The 27602-nt window shown below is 37.7% G+C and overlaps 1 protein-coding gene across 1 annotated transcript in view; it reads left to right on the top strand.

Annotated features, from left to right (window-relative positions):
* Positions 1-27602, top strand: part of PRKG1 (protein kinase, cGMP-dependent, type I) — a 995570-nt gene that overhangs the window by 931054 nt on the left and 36914 nt on the right. The window lies entirely within an intron of this gene.

Raw genomic sequence — 27602 nt, 5'->3', positions numbered from 1 at the left:
ATTTTTTAAACTTAAACTATATAGGTAGGTACATTGTTATGAACTTAATTAGGGTACTCCTAAGGCTTAGGAAGAGCCACACTCAAGGGACCAAAGAGCCGCATGTGGCTCGCGAGCCACAGTTTGCCGACCACGGGTTTAGGAGGTTAGCATCCAATGAACCTCATCATCTAGGATCTATAGCAAACCACATCACTCTGATTTTTATATTTTAATACACTTTATTTAGACTGTAACCCTAAATGGTATATAGAGAGATTTAATTTTGGGGGGTATGGTTTAATAGAAACAAGCACGCATTTACCTAGGTTTGCAATTACTCAAATGCCAAGGATTAAACAATATGTGATGGATTGACAAATATGCTATTATGCTGGGTAGGACAAGGTTTCTAGAAACAAGTGTCATTAGTGGCTTGAGGCAGCTGATGCAAATGCAGTACCTGGAAGGTAGACCAAGGCCTCTCTGGTTGACAGTACTGTGTAGACATCATTACAAAAGGTATTTTAATAATGACCATGTTGCTAGCCCTTCACTTCCTCATTGACTCTGTAATTTGCATGAAAAATGAAATCACTATTTTGCCTTTCATTTCAATGGCTTCCCTTAGGAAATTCATGGTTTAGAAAAATAAGTTGTTTTTTTGAACTCAGATTCTTAACAGCTGGCACCCTTCAGAGGGGTTGCTCTTTCATCTGGTGCAGAGATCACAAGCACAAGGCCATGGAGAAATACTAAATCCAAGTAATTCTCATTAAAAAATGACAAGAGGACAACACAAAGGACATTATTAGATGTTCTTTCAGCTTCTGTTTTTTGTTTGTTTTAACATGTGCTCAAATCTGGCCTAATCCCTTTTAGATTGAGCACAAAGATACTCAATTTTGTGAATAGTTGCAATACAAAATTTTGGGTTGTAGCAGCTGAGGTACTGTTCTCTTAACCTTAATAGAAGTCTTAACTTCCAAATAATTTGGACTTTATTTAATTTTTCTTTGATTTTACAAGTCTACCTTTATTACTCTCAAACACATTTTTATTGTGAAAATAAGTTATTACCCTGGATTCTTTTTTTAAAAAATTATAGGGATTGGGATACTTTTCCAAAGTGAATTCTTCTTTTGGTACCTGCCAAGTACATGATGAGTGGAGAGGCCGTTCTCATTTTCATGGCTTTCCATGCAATACAATTGGTCTTTATGAGTCTAGTCATCATTAGTTAATATTTTAAGCTAAACTTTTAACCAAAATAAAACTTAATGCTTATAATTATATTTCCCAAGGGCCTCTTGAAGAAAATATAAGATATAATATCATCTATGTTCAATCACAATAAACTTCAATGGGGTTTAGGGAAGCTACACATAAAAGGCAAATGGCAGCACATCTATCAAAAAATAAAACAAAAATGGAAAAAGGAAGAGGGTAAAAAGATGCATGTTCCCTTGTGGGAACACTTCCTGTCTGTTTTCACACTGTATGTCAGTGGCTCATCAAACATTTACATCTTCACATGAATAGATTTGAGTGTGAAGCCTCTAATTAGTCATGTGCAACACATTTACAAGCTTATGAGAATTGGAAAAGTCATGGGAAAATAAAATGAGGAAATTAACTGAAAAGAATGATAATGATTTGGCCAATTAAAAATGCAATTATACTATGTTTTCCTTAAGATTATAAACTGCCTGCATAAGCATTCAATAATCCTTTGAGTTTCAAATACCTTGAATGATCATCTAGAATAGGAACAGGCATTACCATGGAGGTAGGAAATAAGTGTTAATAAAAAATAATGCCAACACCTTACTTTACGAATTCACTTATTATTCTCCCCCAATAAGTTTTTTCTAAGTTTGCTAACAAACTACAAAACTGACTTTTCCCCCGACTGTCTACTAATGAAAAGTATAGTGCCTCAAGTGACCCATTAGCAGGAAGGAGATGAAGCTGGGAGGAACCTAAATAACCCCTTCACTGGCTAACGAAGTGTCGAATAGCCAAAAATTGGCTGAAAAAACATCATCCTCTTATTTGTTATTTTTCTGTTGATCACCCAAGTGAATTTATATGTGAGTCCTAAGGGCCAAAATAAATTGCTACTTCTGACTCTCTATGCTATGACATACTGAGCATATTTATGATTATTCTCCAGTAACAAACTATGCCATATGTCTTAAAATACTGTAAATAAAAAAGGTGTGTGTGTGTGGGGGGGATAAACATACATTTCCCACTTACTTTTATAGAGCAATTGAATAAATGTGTTGGAGAGAAAGAAAGGCAAAAAGTTGGAAGGTCATCTTTAGGTCATATATCTCAAATCACATGTTTTGTCAACAAATAAGCAAAACAAACTTTATTTTTCTGGGATCCCTTCCAGGAACCAGATAAAAAAGTGACAAGGGTTCCTCTAAATTGCAGAACAAAGTCCAGGAGCCTGAGTCTAGTGTTGAGGGTCGACTAGGTTACGGCCTCCTGTGCTGTCCAGAACCATTGCTGGGCCAGCTACGTCCTACGTGGTTTTCAGTAGTTTTCTGAGGGCAGACACCAGCCCCAAGCTGTTGCAGACCTCACCCTGAGTGTGGCCTGCATTTTACATATATAAAAGCTTGTTGTGGTTCAGTCTCCTAGCTGGTCAGTTGCACTACTCCCATCACTGCACGCACCACATTGTATTCATTTTGGACGTGCTTCTTTCTCCAGTACCTCCCTGATGTCTCTCCTATCGTAAGGTATCAAGTATTGACTGATTTTGTCTTGTGTATCATGATCACAAAAATCAACCTGATCCTAGACTACTAATTCCATCGTATTGGAATTGGTCAGATCAGTTGTTAGCTAGTACCGCTATACAGGCCTCCAAAGCACCTGTGGGCATAAGCTCAGTGACTGCAGACAGTGCTCCACCATGACGCAGGGGACAGCCTCTCCTCTGAAGACGTGGGAATGATGTCTCTCTCCTTGAAGATAAACCCGTCAGAAAACAAGGGGAGATATAACAAGACCAGTTTCTGGATTACAAGATGTATTAACATAAGCTCAGTGACTGCAGACAGTGCTCCACCATGACTCAGGGGACAGCCTCTCCTCTGAAGACGTGGGAATGACGTCTCTCTCCTTGAAGATAAACCCGTCAGAAAACAACAAGGGGAGATATAACGAGACCAGTTTCTGGATTACAAGATGTATTAGAATATTTTCATTAATTAGCTGTTTGTTGAGACCCTCTGTCAAGGGCAATTAGATGAAGCCTCACTTCTCTGTATGGTATATAAGGCCCTCTGTGAGCTGGCACCGAACTACATTTTTTTCATTCCCATCCTCATACAAAGCTTTCACCAACTACCTTTGGAGTTGAGAAGCGTGTATGGCAGCCCAGAGATGGGAATGTTCTTGGCACATTTGACCACCACCAAGGAGGCCAAAGGGTTCAGAGTACAAGTGGTAGCAAATGAGAAGAGAAAGGGGCTCAGAGATCAGGTCATACCAGACCTGGGAGACCATGGTGGGGACTTTTAGTTTTATTGGAGCCATTGAAGAGTTAAGAGAAGGGAAATGGCATGATCTGATTTATGATTTTAAAGAGTCACTTTGGAGTAAGGCAGGGGTTGAATGGATGGGGGTGGGGGAGGAGAAAAGGAAGACATCTGTAATACTGTCAACAATAAAATAAAATAAAATACAAAAGCCAACTATATGTTGTTTACATGAAACCCACTTAAAATGTTTTTTCTTAAAGGTCACTTTCATTTTGTGTATAGGACAAAGTGGAAGATTCTAGAATAGAAGTAGACAGACCAATTAAGGGGCTACTACAGTCCTGGAGGTCAGAGATTATGGTGGTTTGAAATTGGTGGTAGCAGAGAAGATGAGAAGCTGTTGGTTTGGGACATATTTTGAAGGAGAATTGCTGAGGAAAAGAGAAGAATCAGGGAAAAGGTGATGGTTGCTTTGATTTGGTGAATGATGATGCTGTTTTCCGAGAAGGGGAAGAGGTAGGAGGAGCAGGTGAGGGATGGCAGGAACAGGGAGGTGATGGCTGAGGCAGGAATCAAGAGTTAAGTTTGGGTAGATTTTTAAATATCCCCAACAATCTGGGGAGACACATATGACATTTCTCTCTAAAACTATCCACAAAACTTCTGATGACCTTACTTTGTAAATTGATTATTAAGCAGTCATTTGAAGAGAGGTCTAGACTGGGAGCCCACTAAGGTTGTAAAATTCACTCTACAGGAAACACTGCTATAGAGGTTTGAATAATGCTTTTCTCTTCACCCCAAGGAAGAAGCCTCCTTAGCCAGCTTCTCCATTCGACTAAAGTTTTGGCTTTATTTAGAATCCCTAACACTAGTAGGTATCCAGTGTTTCTTGAATGAAGAAGTCACAGTGGAACTTAGTAAGGCAGCCCTATTAGTCTTTAAGAAAGAATATTTAAAAGTAGTTGATGTTGCCATAGCTGGTTTTGCTCAGTGGACTGATGGCTCCTGGGTTCAATTCCGGTCAGGGACACATGCCCAGGTTGCAAGCTCAATCCCCAGTAGGGGGCATGCGGGAGACAGCCAATCAATGATTCGCTCATCACTGATGTTTCTTTCTCTCTCTCTCCCTTTCATTTACTCTCTGAAATCGATAAAAGATATTTAAAAATCAATCAATCAATAATTAAAAGTAGTTGCAGTTACTGTTATACATATGGGAGAAAAGCAGATACACCTTTGAAAGCAAATCTAAAATATGTACAACTCCCAGTTAAGATGCTTGTCTTTTATCATTCCTACTTACTTATTGTCCCTGAAAGGAGGAGAAATTTTAAGTCTTTCTCTGGTCACTGGTCTATACCTGTTTGTAGCCTTGTTCTATTTGCTACTCTGGCTCATGGCAAGGAGTTATGGAGAATGGACAAAGGATGGGCAATGGGAGAAATGTCACAGGAAGACAGTCCATTTTAACATATTTACATGGAGGATTACTTGAGCAAATTATTAAGAACACACAGACAAAATCTAATTTAAATAATGATAATTAACTGCACTCAATTGAGAACTAAAATTAAAAACCTATATCCAGTAGGAATCAGCAGTGGTCACACATGTATCTTGGGCACCTGCTATTGGGTGAAGTGTTAGTATAGAGAGGGCTATAAAACATGACCTCTCTCTTGGAAGACTAGAAGGCTATATTAAAAATGTGTAGCAAGGCTTGGGGCTTGATAAATAATGAAGACACTAAGAATAATTAGAATTCAGAGAGACATAAGGCTATTTAGAAAGGAACATTTTGGAGCAGGACATGTGTTGAGAGGTTAGAATGTGAGAAAGGCAGAAAGGAGGCATTCTGGGGTGTGGGAATGGCATGCCTAAAGGGGTGGGCACAGGAATGGGTGTGATGTAACTGGGCAACATATTGACATGATCTTTTTTTCTTTTTTTCAGAATCTTGTCCTTCCTACCTTACTTCTTTGTTGTATAGGATTATCTCTTATAAAACTAATGCAATCTGGGCTTTATTTCAATAACTGGTCCTATGCACTCAATTTGAGTCATAATTATATTTTTAAAGAAATCCTCAAGTGATTTGTATATATGATAGCTCCTCTAAAAGATAATAATCAACTTAAAAATAGTAACTGTATGCTGCTTGATTTAAAACCTGTCCTCTATATCCAGCATAGAATCTTGCAACTAGTCCATGCTAAATTAATGTAATTAACAAATTTCATCTTGAAATGATCACGTGCGGGACTGAAATAAGTGGGTTGACAGTTTCAAGTTGTTTGTTTTGCTGGTTCACTTAATTGAGCACTACGGTATATGAATTATAAATGTTTAAATAAACTAATAGTTATTACTACAGCTAAAATTGATCGCATTTATAAGCATCTAAATTTTAAAGAACATGTGTATATTAGTCTCCTAGGGCTGTCATAACAAATTACTGAAAACTGGGTGACTTAAAGCAACAGAAATATATTCTCTCACAGGAGGCTAGGTGTTCAAAAATCAAGGTGTTGACAGGGCCATGATCCCTCTGCAGACTCAGGAAGAATTCTCCCTTGCCTCATCCTAGCTTCAGGAGTTGCCAGCAATCCTTAGTGTTCTTTGGTTTGTAGTTGCATTATTCAGATTTCTGCTTGTCTTCACATGGCTGCCTCTCCTCTGTGTGTGTCTGTGTCTTCACATGGCCTTCTTCTAAGAGTAGTAGTCATTGGATTTAAGGCCCACTCACTCCTGTATTAACTTATTTTAACTCATTACACCCCAAAAAGGTGCTATTGCCAAAAAGGTTACATTCTGAGGTTCTGGGTGGAAATGAATTTTAGGGGGACTCTATTCAACCCAGTACACTGTGGTGGCCAGATTCTGAAGATGACCTCCAGTGATCCTTGACTGCTGGCCGTCCCCTCCTTTTAAAGTCCTCTCCCACAGTCCGTCAGAGGTGGCCTGTGATCAGTGAAATGCTGTGGAGGTGACATCCGATGCTGGGCTATGGAAGACATGGTAGCTCCATCTTGCTCTCTGGCATTGCTCACTCTGAGTAAGATACACCGTGTCATGAGGATACTTGAGCGGCCTATGGAGAGGAAAGGGGGCCTCGGGCCAGCAACTGGCACCACCTTGCTAACATGGGAATGAGCCACCACAGACTGGGATCCTCTTGCCCAGGCAACCTTCAGATGACTGTAGCCTCAGCTGACATCTCAAGTGCAAACTCATTAGTAACCCCAAGACAGAACTTCCCAGCTTAGCCACGCTGGATCACCAGACCTTTAGAAACTCTGAGATAATAAATGTTTAAAATGTGTTGTTTTTACCCATTAAGAATTTTTAGGGTAGTTTGTTATACATCATTAGATAACCAATACGTGTTTCGGTTCCTGGCAGTAAGGTGCTCCCATAACAAAACCTAAAATGTAGGGGGGAATTGGAATAGGAAGGTGGGCAGAAGCTGGAAGGACTTCGATGTTTGAAGAGACGAAGCAGGAGTTGATGGCCTTTGAGGAGGCTGCCAGTGAAGACTTACAGAAAAGTGAGAAAAATGTTATTGGAAACCAGAGGAAAAGGAACCCTTACTATGTAGTTTCAGAAAGTTTAGCAACAGTCACCTGTGGTGAAAGTAGAAAATGTGGGTAATTCAGCTAAGGAGTCATTTTCAAAGCAAAAGTGTTGAAGGTGTGGCTTGGATTCTTCTTGCTGCTTGTGCAAATGTGATACGAGAGAAATAAGTCCAATGAAGGAATGCCAGACATAAATGATCCAGGCCTTGCTGGTTTTAATAATTCTTAGCCTCTCTAGATGTCAAACGATGCTAAAATTAGAAGTGGCTTCCAGGCAAATATCAAATCCAGGGCACTGTCAGGAAAACATGATATAAATACAGAGCTAAAATTATGGCTGTGAAATCTTTTGTCATGACTCAGGAATATTTAGAGTAGTGCCTCGGAGAACTCTTCAGTCAGACAATGGGGTTTCCGAAAGGCTTAGGGTGTTGTCCCTCAGCAGTCTCAGCAGAAGCCTAAGGTTGAGAAGAGCTTATGTCAGGGTGTGGATTTTGTCTTGTGAAATGAAATACAATAAGATTCATGAGAGACCCATAGAATTTGTAAGAGGATCATATTGGCCAAACATCACCAACCTGGTCTGAAAGTGACAGAGACAGTGTAAAATGAAAAGGCCTTTGGATCCTCACATTTCCTCAAGTAGGAGCAAGCTGTGTTTCTTCAAATTCAAACTGGGAACCTTTCCCTGGAGAGAAAGTATAATTTAGAGGGAAGAAACAATAATTTAGAAGGCACAAGCAAAGGCTACATAAAATGAATTCTAGATTTTTAATCCTAATGAAGGCACTGCCATCCTGTGTCCTATTGTGGACCAGAGAGTGTGTGTGTTTGGGGAGGGCAGAAGGATAGATAAGTTGTCTCTTTAATTCATATGGCTTCTGGTGGAGAAGAACTATGCTCAAAGGGATGTACTGAAGGAATCATGTCTGAGGTGCTTCATCCATCACTGGATCTGATTCAAATGCTAAGATTTGCAACTCTGAGCTGATGCTCTAAATGGGGTGAAATTTGGGGGGACTTTGGGTGAGTGCATTTTGCACATGGGAGCAATAGAAATCATTGCAGCCAGCCTATAAGATCACTTCCGGTGATATTCACCTCCTAGTATTCATACCCTTGTGTAATCCCCTGTCATGCTGAAACATTGCTGTCCATGTGACAAATAGAATACTGTAGAAGTAATTGCTGCATGACTTCTATGGCTGTTATATGATGTTGTGGCCACTGCCTTACTCTCTGAGATCACGTGCTCTGGGGGGAAGCCTCACCATGTCACAAGGATGCTCAGACAATTTGTGGAGAAGCTAAGATGGAGAGGAACTGGTACCTCCTGCCAACAACCAACACCAGCTTGCCAACCATGTGAGTGAGATGCCTTGAAACTAGATCCTCAGTTCTAGTCAGACGTCAGATGACTGCAGCCCCACATGATCTCCTCATGAGACCCCACAACAGAACTGCCCAGCTAAGCTACTCCCAAATTCCCAACTCAACAAAACTATAAGATAATAAATGTTTATTGGCATTTCAAGCCAATAAGTTTTGGGATAATTTGTTATGCAGCATTAAATCCCTAATATATAAACTTTATTAAAATCTATAAAAAGCATGTTGAATTATTTGCATAGCAGCTTATTTCATTGTACTTAATTTTATGCAGATTAAACTTAAAAATTAATTTTAAATCTTTTTTTAAATCCTCATCTGAAGATATGTTTTTATTTATTTGAGAGAGATCAATGTAGGAGAAATACCCATCAGTTGCCTTGACCAGGGATGAAATGCATAGCAGCTTATTTCATTGTACTTAATTTTATGCAGGTTAAACTTAAAGAATTCATTTTAAATCTCTTTTTTTTAATCCTCGTCTGAAGATATGTTTTTATTTATTTGAGAGAGAGAGATCAATGCAAGAGAAATACCCATCAGTTGCCTTGACCAGGGATGAAACTGGCAACCTGGGCATATACCCTGACTAGGAATCAAACCTGCCACCCTTTGGTATATGGGACAATGCTCCAAGCGATTGAGCCACACCAGCCAAGGCTAAATATCATTTTTAAATAATCATTTTAAAATACTTTAAAAATAAAATCTGAATGTGAGTTCTAGGTGTTAAGTTGTATTATTTTTTAAAGAATATGGGTATTCACTGATTTTAGTAAATAAATCAATAAATTAGGAGTTGTAACATTTTTCACTTGATTCACATAATAAATTGGACTAAAATGTTAATTTTAAAAATTAACAAATATTTACTGAATGTCTACTGTAGACTTAGTATTTCTAAATATTTTGATAGATGCAAAGTAAAACACCGTTTCTTCCTTAAAGTAGCTTGTGTTTTTATTGTTGTTTGTTTATGTTTTTTTATTAGAAAGCAAGAAAAAATGTAATAAAACTTAAGGTAGTCTTTTATACTGTTGGGTTAAGTCATTTCAAAATTAAGAATGCGAGAGAAATAACTGAAGCATAGTTAGTTAAGTGTTCATGAAAACAATCTGGATAAATGTCACTGTATTTATGTTGGATGTGGATTCCGGTGAGGATGGAGATGAGAATATTCAGTCACCAACTACTTCCCCAACTCCCAGGTCCAGGGGAATTGTGTGCGTGGTAAGGAGGCCTTGCCTGCCAGTAAACAGTCTTCCATGTTCCCTCAGAGTCATCCCTTTGATGACCCACAACCAGCGCACCAGCAGGGTGACCCCTCTTAAGAAGTCAGACTAGTTCACCCGTGGGAGCAGCACATTATTCCTCTGTGAGAAATAAGCCTGCTTCTGCCCCTCTCCTGTGGTCCGGTGCTTCACAGGTGTCTCCTGGGAAGAATAGCATACAAAGATGGGTGGGTTTTTGTCTCCCAATAATGTGAGTGAACCAAGAGTTAATCGGTCACCCATTCTTAAACTGCAACCCTACTATAAAAAGACGAATTGCTACCTGGATTTATGGCCTTTGTATTTCATTACCTTTCATGTTCCTATAAGTAGTTTTTCATATAATTCTAAATTATTAAAAAAATTCACCAGAAGTCAGACTATGGGACTTGCTCGTAGGTAAGTAGATAGATTTATAAAGAGATGGAGAGCAAGAATCAGACAGAGATTGATAGGAAAGGTTCTAATGCCTGCATATAAAGCCCCATCTACTGGCAGGCAAGGCCTCCTTACCACTCACACAATTCCTTAAAAGCCACGTGACCTCAGAAAGGTGATAAGTTGTCTGTTTTAATTTCCTCAGAGCGTGTGTGGGGGAGGGTGGAACTGTTCCTTGTGAGAACTAAATGACAATTAGTGTAAAGGGTTTAGAATAATGACTATCACTTCTTATGAATTTATTAAATGAAATAGCTGTTTGTGTTTGTGGATGTTGATAGAAAAACATACTGCCTTGGAGTAATGCTTTAGTTTATCCCAATTTGACCTTATCTTCATAGCACTATCTCAGTGTATAAAAAGGTACACCTGCCCTAACCGGTTTGGCTCAGTGGATAGAGCGTCCTGTGGACTGAAGGGTCCCAGGTTCGATTCTGGTCAAGGGCATGTACCTTGGTTGCGGGCACATCCCCCTGGGGGGTGTGCAGGCGGCAGCTGATCGATGTTTCTCTCTCATTGATGTTTCTAACTCTCTATCCCTCTCCCTTCGTCTCTGTAAAAAAATCAATAAAATATATTTTTTTAAAAAGGTGCATCTGTCTAACCTTCTAGTCAGTCTCTTCTTTGAAACTTTTAACTTTCACTGACAGTCACACTTATCACTGGTCTGCACCTGATCCAACATGTCACTGTGTGTCAGATCGCATTGTCTTTCTCTGACTTAAGGACATCGCCCCAGAAATTCTGCCATCTTTTGTATCAATCGTTCCCTCTTTTTACTTTTTAAAAACCAACGAACCAAACAAAAACTCTTAATCTTCATATCCTTACTCTCTGTCTACTGACCCACTTCCTTGCTCCTATTTAAGAAAATTTCTTGAAATAGGTGTAAACATAGTTTCTGTTTCCTCACCTCCCAGTCTCTAGTTAGCGGTTGATTCTCATTTCTCATCTTATTTAACCGCTCTGTAGCTTTTGACACAGTGGACTGCTTTCTCCTTGAAACATTATCTTCACTTGGTTTCTGGAACCCTATATTCTCCTAGTGTTCTCCCCGCCCACCCCCTCATTAGCTATCCCATCTCTGCTTCTTTGCTGGTTGTTCCTGGTTTTTCTGGCCTTCCAGAGTCAGTGTGGTCCAGAGCTAGGTCCCTGGAATTCTCTCTGGCTGGACTTCTATCCTTGCTGACGTTGGGTAGTCTCATGGCTTCCAATACCATCTACCTGCCGGCAGCTCCCAGATTCCCATTTGCAGCCCAGATGTCATTTCTGAACTTCAGATGTCCCTCTAGCAGCGTGCTTGACAAACTCACTTGGATAAATCACATACATTGCCAGTTCGAAACACCAAAACTGAACTCCCACTCTTCCTCCAAACCTGCTTTTCTTACAGTTTTCCCTGTGTCAAGAAATAGAACTGGATCCTTCCTGTTTCTGAGGCTCAACCCTTCAGAATCATCATTTTCTTTTTTTCACTCACACCTCAAATTCATGTAACAGCAAATCATGTTGCCTCTGCCTTCAGATTGTATCCCTAAAGCAAGCACTCTGCATTGCCTCCTCAGTCCACATACACTTTTTACTCACCTGGGATATTGCTTCTGATTTGGCTCCATATTTCTGTCACTGCCCTCCTAGTGACTATGTTTAACCTAGAAGTTATAAAAACAATCTCCTCAAAGCCCTACGATATAGCTTCCCTTTACCCCCAAACAAAAGTCAAATCCTTACAGTGATCTATAAGGCCCTACGTGATTTCACTCCTCTCCCGCCCAGGTCCCCAATTTCATCTCCTCCTCCTCCTCCTCTTCCCTGCCTTCACTCTACTCCAGCCCTGAGAGCTTCCTTTCTAATCGAAACACGTACCAGGCACACTGCTGCCCCAGGCAACTGCGGTTTCTGTTTTGTTTTTTTGTTTTTTATTTTTTCTGCCCAGAATAATCTAAATCCAGATAGATCCCCTGTGGTTCACTCCTTCATCTCCTTTAGACCTTTGCTAAAATGCTCCTTCTTAGTGAAACTTTCCCTGATCACTTCAGTTAAAACTACAGCCCCCTAACACCTGTTATGATATCCCTTTGTCCCCTTTCTTGCCTAATTTTTCTCCACAGCACTTAACAATTTAATATACCATGTTTTACTTGTTCCTTTGACTTTCTTCTCTACCAGTATGTAAGTCACAAGAGGGCAAGATCTTTTTCTTATGGGGGTGTATTTTTTCCACTGCTATACCCTCCGAATCTATAATAGTGGCTGGCATATGTGTGCATTTGTTAGTAATTTGCTACATGTAGTCCATGATATCATAGAACTGCCCGATTCTTTGGAAAACACAGAAAGTTTGGATTCCATTTTAATTGGAATGCTCAGGTAGCTTAAACTGCCTAAAATAATTTCAAGGCTTTTTATTTCCCCTTGTCGCAGTTGGTTCCAATTATTTACTAGAGTCTATCAAATGCCTTTTAGCATAACTGACTCGCATAATTTATCAGCCTCCAGATAATTAGTTGGATTGGTAAATGCTAAGAAGATCACAGGCTTTCCTTGGAATCCATTTGTCTCTCCCAGCAGGACCGTTCTGTTCTTATTAACTGGGGATAACGGCTGTCACTCTCAGCCACTGGGTTTTCATTATGAAACATGCAGGGCAAAGGTGATGTGTCACCAACATTGAAAATGTACTGTGTGCTTTTAGGTAAATTAAAATATCATTTCTATGGTGAAAAATAAGAGCTGCAAAATGCATGTCAAAACCAGATGCAGAATGGATAAAAACTGCCCCAGGCATCCGTAGGGAATTTGAGTCATTTGCAGAAATGGTTTAGTCCCTCTTCACAGAATGCCCCAGTGAACGGCGTTTTCATTGCACAGACTCCAAAGTAGAAACCATAAATAAACCAAGAATTCAAAATGTTGCCTCCTTTCAGGAGTAATAGATGTCTTGTACCCGTGGTGTGAATAAAGGTCACAATCCATGGGGGAAAAAGATTGAAAACTTTTATGATTAGACTCAACTTGGAAGTCATAATCACAACAGTCATAATGGATTGCACTTACGGTTTATTTGATTTCTTTGAAAAGTGTGCAGAAATTGTTCAGTATCTATCCAGTGCTGCGGCCAAGCGGGCAAACACAAAATCCTAAATTGTAAGAGATCTCATATTTTGTCAAAGACACAGGTTATAAGGGGAATATGGGAATAGTTGGAGAATTTTAACATCTAGTCCTTGAAAGCAGTGCAACAGGATTGAAGTATTTATTGGTGAATTATAATGAAAAGGAGGGTAGTATACGAAGGAAACACAAAGACAGGAGTTATTAACAAACACATAATTTATAAGATTTGTAGTTCTATTTCACAAGTAATACTGATAAGGAAATAGTGCTTATCTAAAACTGGTAACAGTAATGCCTAAGATATTTTTCTTGTTTCCCTTGATGTAATGCATTTCATAATGTGGTTTTACTATAGAGAATAAAATATATTCAATTTAGAAATGATATACAGATTGCACATGCGGAGGGCAATTTTCTCACATTTCAGCACATTTAGTAAAAAAAAACTATAAATAATAGAATTATCTTCTGTAGACATCAAAAATTGTATTGTGGTCATGATACTGTAAGACAGAGGTTAACTTTTGCAACTCTTGGTGAAGTAGCCCTGCGCATGCCCAGTTATATTTTGTTGTTGTTTTTCTGTGGGTGATGAGTGAGAAATTGTTTGGTAAGCAATGAAACAAATGGCAATTTCCATGTTCCTTCTTAACTTTATGTTTCTAATTTCAGATCTCCTTCCCCTTCCCGAGGAAGTTAGCGATGCCGTAGCTTTAATGTCTGTTTTAGCTGCAAAACTCAAATGTTCACTTTCTGTTAGAAAATCTAAAGCAGGTGGTATACAATTTCTCGTGATTTGGAATTCTGTAAAGGCAAGTGAATTGGAAGTTCAGTCACTGGTAGGTTAAGCTGAAGTCATAATCCTAATGACATTTATTTTCCCCAATGAAAAGAAAGCCTTTCTTTTGTAATGCAATTGTAGCTCTCAATTGCATCACTGCCATAATCATTACAGCCTCATTTTCATTAACTTGGTTTAAAAATCCAAAAATAGTTTTTGTTTGGATGCTGATTTGGATTTTCAATAGAAAGTCAAAGATTTGAAATGAAGAGGTAGCAGCTAAACCAGGAATTTAAGCCACTGCATTGCTGATCTCAGAAGGAATCTGGTCTGGAAGGAGGAGACCTGAACTAAAGGGAAAGGGGGTTCATGTCCTTAAAACTCTTAGGCGATATATTCTGACTCAGAAGGCCTGCTTTTTCCCCCATGTGTCTCCGCCGGGCAAATGTTATTCAAAAAGTGATCAACTCACGCCTGAGAATGAGAGGCCTATGGTATAGATTCTTCTATGGTGAATCTTAATGCTTTTCAGTGTGTTACCTGTTCTGGGTGGTGTATGGGAGCAAGCATCTAACTCCTCTCCACTAAATGAGATGATATGAGAAGGCACGGCATAGTGCCGGGCACACGCAGCAATACTCTATTTCAGTAGCTCACACAGACATGGCTCGATAACAATAGGATCATACGTACGGTGGAAATGCTTCTCTTGACCTGACCATGTCTTAGCTTGCTCTTGTGTGTCCATGTTAGAGAACGGTGGGCCCTAGTCAGTATCCGTTAAATACAGACCAGGCTCTTCAGGTCAGCATCGCTGGGTGGAAATGGGCCATTGCCAATACTTGCTAGAATAGATAGCAAAGACACAACTGAACTAATTGGCTTTCAAAGTCTTATCATGCCAATTCCATCTCAAAACATTAGCCTTTTTATGAGTATTTTTCCACTGACATAAAACATCGCCATTTGATGTTAATTGTATTGTATATTAACAGCACAGCTCATAAATTCATGTGACATGATGAAATGTTGCAAAAATGCTTTGATGGCTCCTAAAAAAGGAAAATGGAACTTCTGTATACTTTCTTCTGTTGTCATTTGTCAGTAAAAGGATAATGAAGGAATTTTCTCTCTCTTCTTTTTCATTTATTGTATCTTCAAATTCACCTCTGGGAATGTTCCTCTAATAAACATTGCTCAGTGGGGTAAAGACTTTATAAATCTTGTAACGCATTTATCAAAAAGTATTTATAATTATTTACCAAAAGCAAGGAAGTAAGAGATCTGAAATTTAGCTTTTTCCTTCTAAATGGCACGCTTACAAATCTCTGGGCCAGAATGAGGCATCGGCTGTTTCACCTGCATGTTCCTGAAGGAACCAATGAGATTCTTTGTGCCTCCGGAACTTGGCCAGTCCTGTTTCCCAATGAACCACCCTTAGGGAAGTGATTCATACTGAGTAAGCCCCTGGAAAATGGGGGAGGGGCCTGTTTGCAGGACTGGCTCACTGAGCGGCTTCTTGGCAACAATTCAGAGAGGACATCCTCAGACATTCTGTGATGCCTCTCCAGGCTCTGGATTACGATGGTCGCTGTCTGATTCTGTAACTGTTGCCCGACTGTGGCTAAGAGCATGGTGATGTATCGTCTATCTCCCACAAGCTCAGGGAATAGTTGAAGGTAAGGACCTGATGCTGAAGCAACATAAGAACTTTATGCTTTTCCTTCGTCCATGGGATGGCTCATAAATTCCATATTCCCTAAGAGTAACACCCAGTAGAATTGTGCAAAGTATATTAAATTGAACTTTCAAAAGCAGACCCTCACGTAACCTCCTTTTAATAGGGTATTTAGAATGGACTATAGAAATCCCCTGTTTCTTTTATCACATATACCTTTATTTCCAGCTTAATCTAATCACTTTAGCGCTTGATTATATATAAGATGGTTTAGAAGTTAAATGGTGAAAACATTTCATAACTGCATTATACAGCAGCAGTACGAAGAGTTGACACATTCCACTGGGAGCATCATAAACTACCAATAGAACATTTTGAATGAAGAAAGTTAATATTAGGAAAAGAAACAAAACATCAGCATATGGCATAGTTTCATAGTCATATGTTCCTAAATTAATGTTATCTCTATATAGTAACATCCTATTTATCTCTAGTTTGGATATCCAGCAATTCTATTACCTAGATTTTATCCAAAGGGGGGAAAAAAAGACAACTTAGTGAAGGCAAAACTGAGCAACTAATAACAAGTATTATACTATTGAGGTTTTATTGGGATGAACTTAGAGGTAACAGCACAGTAATAAATTGATGTTTCATAATAATAACCTGGGGTCAGCTTTTGAATGCTCTACTATGTTTTAAAAATTATGACTTATAAGATTTGGAAGAAGATAATTGATTCTAGAAATATTGATCCCCTAATTGGTATTTTTGAATGGAGTGAAAGAACTCTATGTGGTAATTAGAAAGGATAAGCTTCAAAAATCTGGATGATGTGCTTCTTCATGGAACACCTCATTCCTTGACAGTTCTAGATAATTGGGGTGTTATTAAAGAAATAGTCATACTTACCAATATGTTTCAAAGATCCTGCATCAGAAAGTATCCTGCTCAGCTTACTTCCCCTAAAACTGAAACTAATGGTTAAATTTATTTTTAGCTTGTCAGCAGATTCTTAATCCAGTTTATTAGATAACAAATCTCATTTATGTTACCTAAGAAAGGTCTCTCTAAACAAATTGTCCACAAATACTCTGAACTGTTATATTTATTTACTTATTTATTTATTTTTAATACATTTTTATTGATTTTTTTACAGAGAGAAAGGGAGAGGGATAGAGAGTTAGAAACATCAATCAGCTGCCTCCTGCACACTCCCCACTGGGTATGTGCCCGCAACCAAGGTACATGCCCTTGACCGGAATCGAACCTGGGACCCTTGAGTCCATAGGCTGGCGCTCTATCCACTGAGCCAAACTGGTTAGGGCTGAACTGTTATATTTAAAAATAAATTAGAAATCTACTTCCTATATATAAACATTTCTAGACAAACATGATAAGATGTGCAACTGTAATGTTAGTGGCCTGAAACCTCCAACTGTCATACAGTGTAATTCTTATTGCTGCTCATTTTTTAAAAAACATCTTTGCTTTCCAGTTAGCAATCAACACTCTAGAAATTAACAGTCATGTTTATAAAACTATTTTGAATCTTGCCTCTTGCAAGATATTTGAGTCCTTCCCCAGCTTCATGCATAAGCTGGAACACAATTTAGAAATTTTAAAAAAGTTAACGTTGTGCAAGCCAAATGACTCAGTCATCTTGTGGCCCACGTTGGTACTTTGAATCTCCAGACTTTGGCAAGAAAGCCTGTAGGAATCTTGCTTCTGAATATATTAACAATATAGCAGTGGATATGTTGGCACCAGAATATCAATGTATCTGCTTTTTAGAAGACAAAACTCCACAGACTGGCTGACTATCTATCTATTGTCTATTTCCTATTAGGTTTCTGAAGTGGTATCTTTGTGCAAATAGTACCATAGTATAATTTCATTTCTACTGAAATATTCTTTGGAGTTTAGTAAAAATAGAGTAATTGCTGCTAAAAACAGATTTCCTCGGTTTTAAATTGTTTGCCTCATATGTTATATATTTTACATATATACTTGGAGGTGTATATTCCAGCCATTTGTCCTGTGCCTGCTCAAATACCACAGGTACTGGAGAAATGAAACTATGAGGCTCCTTCAACTTTCCTCAGGGAAGGAAGGACCACCCTTCTCTTCAGCCCCACCCTCCGAGTCCCCTGATTTCCCTGCACACCTGCACACAGGTGCCGAGACACAGCACAAGTTTCTAAGTCTCCCATCTAAGTTCAGCAAGTTCCTGGCCTGAAGGGGCAGAAGAAAGGTTTTCTGTCTTTTATCTCTAGTCCTGTTATGTCTGCACAGTTGTAAGAGAGTAAACCAGACTGAGAATCCAGTCAGACACTGTGCTCTGAAAACATGAAGTGGACATCCAACCACCACATTGTCAAACCTGGTGAAGAGAAGCTACGGGTCAGTGTGATGCTCTGACCACAGGTGGAGCTTGCTCTATTGTCAACAGGCCTTTAGAAACCCAGCTAAATCCACTGAGGCCGTGCGAATTTGGTAGTTGTTAACTCCTGAGATAAAATGCAGTAACTTGGATGAGCAAAAGTAGGCCACAAAAGAGAATTGAGAATAGGATGTTGCCAAAAGGTCAACTCTATCCCTGGAAGATCTGTGAGGAAAAGGTAACCAAATATGGAAAACGTATTCTGTAGCTGTTATGAGGTATAAAGAATAATCCTAATAGGTCTGACTGCCTTTCCCAATTTTAATTTAACTCTATTATTTACTAATTATTAAAAAGGAAGAAAATTATTTAATACTAGTCAATAAGATATATACAATTGTAGATCCAGGATCTTTTATGAAGTGGTAAAATAAATGCAATGCATCATTATTATTTTATGGACACAGAAAAGAGTATTTTCAACTTATTATTGGGAGAATTCACTTAATATGCTAACAAAATTGCAATCTATTAGTGAGGAATCCTTTTTCAAAACCATTTTAAAAGCACAGAAAAATTACATGTGCTAATCCAGTGGAATTTGATTACAAATTAATTCTAAACTTCCATGACACGTGAAGCATGTACTAAGGGAAGCAATTATTGTAATAATTTTGTACAGTTGTAGAAAAGAAAAGAAGCAGCAATTTGAGGATATTGAGTTGTTCCCTCATGACCATTATCTCGTCACTCCTGTGATTTATGTAAACATGTATGGGAAGACATCGGTTTCAAATATTGTAGCCATCTTTGGAAATCCTAACTAGTGTGTTTTATTGTGACCTTTTAAAATTATTGTGCAAAAACCCTCGCAGTGTGGAAATGAGTAATGCCTTTGTAAAGCTATCAGATCTTGAGAGGGACATATTCCAAGGTAAAAAGTGTGGAGAACACCACATTCTATTTAGTTTTTGAAATAATAAAATTAATTCATTAATCAAACAGATAAAGTAACACAAAACCTTTTCTAAGAATCAATGATATAGATTACCAGCAATTCATAATATTTCAGTCTCCACACTGTTTATTCAACCTGAAACATTGGCCAACTTAATGACCTGCTTATAAACCAGTACACAACCCAGACATAAGAGTCACCTCTCCTGCGCTCATAGATTGCTAGAACCTCATTTTAATATGGCTCATTTTGCATTCATTGGTTTCTGTAAATATCTGCTATGTTGAAACCAATAGAATCACTATCTCAGCCAGATGATCAAGGTTTACATTATCAGTGACAAGTCAGAGCAATAGCATGTACCTTTCATATGATAGCACAGAAAATGGCACTTTACCTCTGTGGTCTTCCTCCCCCAAAATTCATAACCCTAAACAAATTATGAGATAAACCCCAATTGAGGACAGTCTATAAACACCTGTTCAGTAGTCCTCAAAACTGTCAGGTCATCATGAAGAAGGGAAGTCTGAGACACTATCACAGCCAAAGGGGATCTAAGGAGACATGATAACTAAATGTATTATTGCAGCCTGGATGAGATCCCAGTAGAGAAAATGGACATTAGGTAAAAATTCAGGAAATCTGAATAAAGTATTGACATCAGTTTAAAAAAAAACAAACCTTATGGATTGCTTTAGTGTTCTGATGTATGGGCTTTAACAGAGAACAATGCCAGATTTTTCATCCAGACAGCAGTGACTTGATTACAAGTCACTGTGGTATTTTCTCTGAAACCTAGTTCATTTGATAAATGCACCATCACTATGACTAAATAACTTGTGATAGCAACATATCTGCTTCAATTTCTTCTTTTCTGCTTAATATTTTCTCCACTAAGAAAAATACATACATTTTCCCCATTTAAAGGTTAAATGGTATTCCTAAAGTTCATGTGAGAAGAACTGTTTGGAACTTCGGACACATTTTCCTGTGATACTTGTATAATATGAATCAGGTGTCTGTCACATATCAAATTAACACTAATAGTTCTTTCAAACTTTGGTAATTTAGAGCTTTGAACCTTATTTTAAAATAGTGATTGCTGGCCCCAAATCACAAGGTTTTTTATCAGGTCTGTGTTTAACTCACCCCATAATTCTGATATGAATTCCGAATGAGTGGGAACTTCTGGTCTATTACAGTCTGTGGTGAAATGCATTTGCAGTTCTGTTTTGGACAATAAGACGTATCTTCCCAACAGCTGTCTTGGCCAATGAATTGGCGTTTCCTGCCTGCCTCCTTTGCATACCAGAAGCTGAGAGCAGACCTTCTTAAAATGAAAGCCTTTGGTAGTATTTCCTGAAATAAAGGTGTTAGGGTCAAGGATTAGAGGACAGGATGGGGAATAGAATCACAATGCAGGAAAAAGATAAACTGTAGGTACCAGGAATTTCTGCAAGGTGTACATCTCTCAAGACACTTGGAATCCTGGAATGATCAAGCTACAGTGAGCTTCATAGACATATCTAGCTAGTATAAACCTTTCGGTTTACAGCAGCGGTTCTCAACCCCTTTGGTGGTCGAACGACCCTTTCACAGGGGTCGCCTAAAACCATCCTGCATATCAGATATTTACATTATGATTCATAACAGTAGCAACATTACAGTTATGAAGTAGCAACAAAAATAATTTTATGGTTGGGTCACAACATGAGGAACTGTATTTAAAGGGCCAGAAGGTTGAGAACCACTGGTTTACAGGAAAAGTGAATGTCTTGCTAAGGTTGGTTCTGGGCCAACTCCCTGATCACTTTCTTTATTATATTCCTATTGGCCTGGGAGGGTGGCTTGTAAGTTCTCGTTTCCTTCCTGTCACACACTGCATTTTATTATCCTTTCATTCTTTGGCCCACTCTGACCATATCCACATCCCCAAGCTACCTGTCCCTGAACTTCATGCAGAATCCTTTAGAGATAAAGGGGAAACATACAACGGGAATACACAGTAAAGGTTCTGAGTCCAGAATTAAAAGTTGACCCCTAGTGTTCATTTGAGTCCTGCCTGATCCTTCTGTTCAGTTTTCTAACTGATCCCTTTGACTAAGATTACAATTAAGGCTAACTTTAAGGTTTAATTAAAATTAAATGTCCCTTACTTATTTCAGTATTTTAACGCCATATAAAAAATGACCTATAAAATGGAAAAGTTTCTCAGTCTTTGGGTAAAAAAGAGATGTTTATATTTGAGAGGAAAACTTGGGCTGTCTTTGCCCAGCCCTTCATTAGAAATGTAGGGTGTGGCAAACATTGAAATTGAATGAGAGCTCTGTGGTGATAACTATTTTCTCTGCAGTGGAATCAGACAATAGATGAGGCAGAGGGTTGCTACCCATAGGCCTGAGGTATTGGAGCAGTGAAGTCAGAAGGAGGAGTCATTTTCACCAGCCTTTTTTTTCCCTTTAACCTCACCTCCCTGGTCCTGGGAAGCTATGCTGTGCCAGTCTGGACCCCCTAGTCTACAATCACAAGCAAAAGACTCAGATGGAGATGCCGAGAGGTAGGGGAGGAAGGAGAAGGAAAGTGCTCTGCATTGAGAAGGAAGAAAACTTTCTCAGACCACTAACCTCCGATGCCTATTCATTTATATGAAGGAAATATCTATTGTGGCATAAATGTGGTTGGGAACTGCAGGTTTTTTGTTTCCATATATATTTGCAAGTGTCTATATTCTCTGAAGCAAAAATAATAGCTGAATGAATGAACCTTTTATTATGGGCCAATGGTTCTGTTAAAGTAAAAGAACACCAGTAGGGAAACCAATCTTTAATTCCTTTCTTGCCAGTTTTATTTCCATGGCGATACATATTTAGTTAAGCCTTTCTTTCAGAAAAAGTTGATCTCAAACTATGTGGAAGCTATCTAAAAACTGAATAACTGAAAAGGCATATTGGACACGACATTGCAAGCTGACAATGAATGGGTAGCATATGCTCACTCATCTTTTACAAATGCTGCTCTGATGTTTGAATTTTTTGAAAAAAATAATCTCTTGAGCATCAATGCATTTTTTGGGGGGAGGAGGCATAGACTTGCCAGCTTTTTAATTTTTATTAAATTTATTGGGGTGACATTGCTTAATAACATTATATAAGTTTCAAGTGTGCAATTCTGTGACACATCACCTGTATATTGCATTGTGTGCTCACTACCCAAAGGCTAGTCTCCTTCCTTTACCATATATTTGACCCCTTTCCCCTCTTCATCCTCCCACCACCATCCTTCCCCTGGTAACCTGTCATCTGTGTCTATGAGTTTGTTTTGTTTGTTCATTTGTTTCTTTCTGTTCTGTTTCCGACATATGAGTGAACTCATATTGTTCTTGTTCTTTTCCATCTGCCTTATTTTGCTTAGGATGATACTATCAAGATCCATCCTGTTGTCACAATGGCAGCATTTCAGCCTTCCTATGGCTATGTAGTATTCCATTTTGTATAAGCACCATGTACTTTTATTTGGGGTCCTTTTATTTAACTGGACCATACAGATACACATGCCCCATCAGAGGCAAGAGTGCTTAGCTTCAGGAGTCACATTCTTGACTGAGATGTGTAATAAAATAATATATTTTTCAAATATATTTTTCAAATATGTTTTATAACTTTTACATTTGTCCTTGTTTTTCAAATATTGGAATAGTGTTTTAAAAAAACTACAAAGAGAGAATTGGATAGTAAATGGTATAATATGTCAAAAACCCAAGACCCTTATGCCTAAGTCTTTGTGACTGGCTAAATCACTTACCATCCTGCACTTAATTCTTTTTTTAAAAATGTAAAAGTTGAATTAAATTAGCTCCTCATGGGATTGACCTAGACTTTGAACTATGTTAGAATATCTTAGTACTTTGAGATAAAAGCATGCCTAAAGTTTGTGATTTTCTACTATCTTGTTTAAAAGGAAATTGAATATTTTACAATAAGTGTAAATATGCTATGATGTGACCATGCCCAAGGTTTCTAGTCTTAATTCTCCCGGTGTTTAATTACTGAAACTAATCCCTTGCTAGCAATTGGTCTACCCAGTTGCTAAGAAGTAAAAGTATTTGTTATCCCATCTTCACTGAGAATCAGGGCGGTTAAATTAGATGAGAGCAGCTTTAAGTCCTTGGGAGAAGGTGCTTTCTAAGTGCAGAGTATTTGCATCACTATCATTCCTATTATGTAGGAGATATGAGAAATGCAAATTTCCTTTGTGTTTCTGTTGGCTGTATCTCCTCAAGGGAATATATTTGAAAAATAACTAGAGCTATTTCTCAACTAGAATGGCCAAGAAAATGTCTGAGCTTCTGACCACAATTTTGGAAATAGTGGTTGCAAACTAATATTATCTCAAATTCCTCGAAGAACAGATTAAACTTTCTGGAGAAAATGGATGTAATGAAATACTTTATATACATTAAGTTACTTTCAAAATGTATTTCCTCAAGTTTTCACCACCACTACTAAAAGAATAGTGACTATACTAGTTACTTTACCTGCATGAGCTATAAATAAATTAGAAATCATCTCTTTTTGTTGAGAATTTTAGGAATAGGATTGCTTATATTTAAAGGAATTGTTTTAACCTTATAGTAATATGGACTTTTGTTAAAGCATGATTCCTTCAACAGGAAATAACTCTTTATACAAACCTTAAACTCTAAAGTGTTCACTGTTTCCCAAAGCAGTCAAAAGATTCCACTTTAAAAGTTTAGGTATCAATGAGACTTTTTATAAAGCAATTCAATTAATAAGAGATGACTTGATTATAGATTTAAGAAGGACTGTCCATTTTTTTCTTAGTGACTAAGTTTATTTAATTCCAAACATTTGATAATCAGGAGAATAGGACATGCACTTTATTTTCACACATACAAGTTGAAGTGGCACAATGAGGCATAGTTCCTGTAATTTAAGCCCAATTCACATCTGTACTAAATATGCAAATAAGTATCATTGGCCCAATTCCCAATCCTACTTTCTCTTTCTCTCTCTAGTTACTTTTCTTGCTGAATTTTTAATTCACTTTACCAGACCTACAAATTACTCCATGCATTAACTTATATTAAATCAGGAACTGTTATTGCATAAAATCCTGTGTCCACATTAAGTGCTTATTCAATAGATGGCAAACATTATATCTTGCAGATATCATAAATCATACACACACACACACACACACACACACACACACACACACACACACACACACACACATTGTGTTTAAGGCTCACTTCCTGAAAGATTTTATCCACTTTTTAATTTTTTTTCAGTTGACATACACTATTTATTAGTCTCAGGTGTACGTTCTTACCCCCTTTTAATTATTTCTCTAGATTTTTATTTATAAATTGCAGTGCTCTTAGACAAAAAAAGTGAAAGAAAATTTCTAGACATTTGTGTGAACAGTTAAGTAAACCAGGATTCTGGCTCAAACTATCTACACTTATTTACTTGAGTGTATGTTTGTCGATACTTCTACTACAAAGGTGTAAATGTTGAAGAAAACAGGACTTGGAAGTACAAAATCATTGACAAGAGCCAGGACAAGTCATGAGCTTTTGTCTGTATGCTGTGTTGTACTCTTGAATTATTTTAAAGTCCAGAGTAGAGACTGTCTGATTGAACCTAACTTACCTATTATAGTAATAGAATAAGTAACTTAGTCATAGATGAGAGGCCATGGGTATTTATCAAAACATTTTACTTTTGTAGATTTCCCCCAAAACTAAAATCAGTAGGACATAAAAATACATCCTAGAGCACATACCTTGGTAACTGATTTGCATGTGGATTAAGAAATGCTAGTGATTTTTTGGTTTTCCTTGGAAACTCTTAGAGTAGACTTCTGAAGCTAATTTGGATTGTAGATGAGCTGAGCTAAAGCAAACAGGGACACATTAGCCTTTTGTTCCATTGGCTCTTAATCATTGGCTTTTGTAACCCATCTGGAACTATTGTTATTTCCTTTGGGTCCTTGGCCTTTACTTTAAAAATGCACATAATACTGTCTGTTTGGTTAAAAAATGCTGAGTGATTTCTGTTATTATAATATCAAGGCAAAGATAAAGTTTTCAGCTTCATACATTTTGGACTGGGTTGAATCATCATATTTTGTTTCCATCATATAGCTAGAGATGTTGACTTTTTAATAATGGTCGGTCATAAGGTCTAAAACCCAATTCTGTTATTTAGAAATGACAGAGTTGATTCATGGAGGCATGGAAACACTGGAAAAGCAATTGTGAATAACAAAGGACACATGATTCCTACTCCTTGGATTTGTGGAAGCTGATGATATGGCAAGAGATAGAAAAAAATAAAGCCTACTGGTTTTTGTTTGTTTCCTAAAAAAAGTGAATATAATATTGTACAGATATGTAATTTTAGAGGTTGAGATTATTCCAGTACTGTTTTTTGGTTACTAGACTATTCTTGGTGCTATCATTGTACACCTACACATTTACATTTTCATTACTTTTGGAACCTCATTGTTGTACAGGCAGAAATAAAAAAGGAAGTGAATTCTAGGCACCTTTGTACCTCTTTAGCAGTTTTTAAAAGAAAAAATCAGTGTTTTACTATTTAAAGAGTACCCTGTATGAATTAGTGATTGTCTGTGGATTCTAATAACCATAGCCCCAGGTGACTACTCCTAGTATGTTTCAGAAACAATATGTTATCTCTGTCTCCTGCACTCAACACACTTACTCTGGTTTAGTTATTTGTGTGTTATTAACCTATTTTAGGAGTTTGTAAGCTTTTTGTTGTTATATGCAGAAAGCTATATCAATATTTACATTTTTCTGGGAAGAGGATCCATACCTATCACCATGGGCTAAATAAATAAAACATTAACATCAGTATCTCAAACCATTAGAAAATATGTTTTATGCTCCTTGATAGAATTTAAGCAACCAAAACAACAGGAATTGTATTTGTTACTGATGTATTTTCCTTAGCACTTGGCAATGGTCCCTTCTGTAAATACTTTTGCACAGGTGGATTCTAGAATTGCATGAAGCTTGGACTAATTTCCTGGGCCTGGTACCCTACAGTAGTAAGTTAGGAACTTTGGTTTCATGTTTACCTCCTTCAGGCAAAAAAAGTTTGTTTTATGAAACAATGGCCACTTACTTACTTTATTTAGTCTCCTTCCCCACTCAAACTTTTATCAATTCTAAAGAAGGTAGGATATAATTGATGGATTGAAATTATCTACAAGTAATTCCTAAGATAAAAGAAACTGAAAATATCCCTCCAAGTTATGTGCAAAAGTGGTTAGATACCTGAAGAAGCTAAATCATCCAAAGTTCAGTTTTTTTACAAAGTTTCTTTCAGATGGTGATTTCCACGTTAAAAAAGTTAGTAATTCAGAAAGGAAAAGTGTACAGAGTCTTTGTGAAGAAATGTGACTCTTGTCCCTAAAGAGTAATTTAAATGCGAAAAAAATAAATGCATATGACATATTCAACAACAATATCTCCCTGACTGGAAAAGAGAAACTGATCTGGTAGCATTCCTATAGTGTTTGACTTCCCCAAGAATCAGGATCTGAAGCAAATAGGTACAGGATAGAAGATCAAGACCACAATTATCACAAGGCCCTTTCAAATTGCATATCACCAGCCACTAGATAAAATCACCCAACTAGGTAGTATTTTAAAAAATTCACCTAGTCATATTAGCAAATTAATTAACAAAGATGAGCCATATGATTACAATGTTAGTGATCTCTTCTCATTAAAACCTATGAAATATTTTTATTTAACTGTAATTGGTGCTTCCAGTGTATAGGGCAGTAGATATTTAAGTGGATTTTAATTGCTTCAGAGAAAATGTGTACTATTTAACAGGAGATTTCATCCTACTGGTTAAAAAATACGGTCAGTAATCAGATAGTGAATATAAACAAATAGGCAAGAGGATTTTGCTGTAAAAATGTGAACACAAAGTAATCGCCTTATAACTTTTGCAATCTATACCTATCTTGTTCTTATTTATAGCTATGTTAACCATTATAGAATTATTGTTCATTCCTATGGGTCTAGACCCAGAAGGTCAGGAGCCAAGACCAAGTTAAAAGAGTCCCAACACTCTTGGCATGAATGCATCACCCCCAGACTCATTGGGCGGTGACTGTTTACTCTGGACCATTTTAACTCACCCCCCAAATTTTTCTATGGTTTCTGGAACCTCCTGAAGGTCTTCCGTGGAGTAGAACTATGGTACTCAACCCATAGTGTGCATCAGAATCACCTGGTGGACTTTTTTAAAAAAATGCAAGCATTTTAGTGCTGCTTCTGGAGATTTCTGATACATTTGGTCTGCGGTCAGACCCAAATTAAGTGATTTCTAAAATATGTTCAGGTAGTTCTGATGTGAAACACAAGGCTGAAGATCACTTAAGTAGAGATCTGTCCATCCTAATTTCACAGATCCCAGATGTAAGAATTTGGGAGCTATAAGTAATAACATTTTATATATAT

The sequence above is a fragment of the Myotis brandtii genome, unplaced genomic scaffold (assembly GCF_000412655.1).
Source record: "Myotis brandtii unplaced genomic scaffold, ASM41265v1 scaffold475, whole genome shotgun sequence".
In the NCBI taxonomy this organism is placed as follows: domain Eukaryota; kingdom Metazoa; phylum Chordata; class Mammalia; order Chiroptera; family Vespertilionidae; genus Myotis; species Myotis brandtii.
This window is presented reverse-complemented; position numbering and strand designations above follow the sequence as displayed.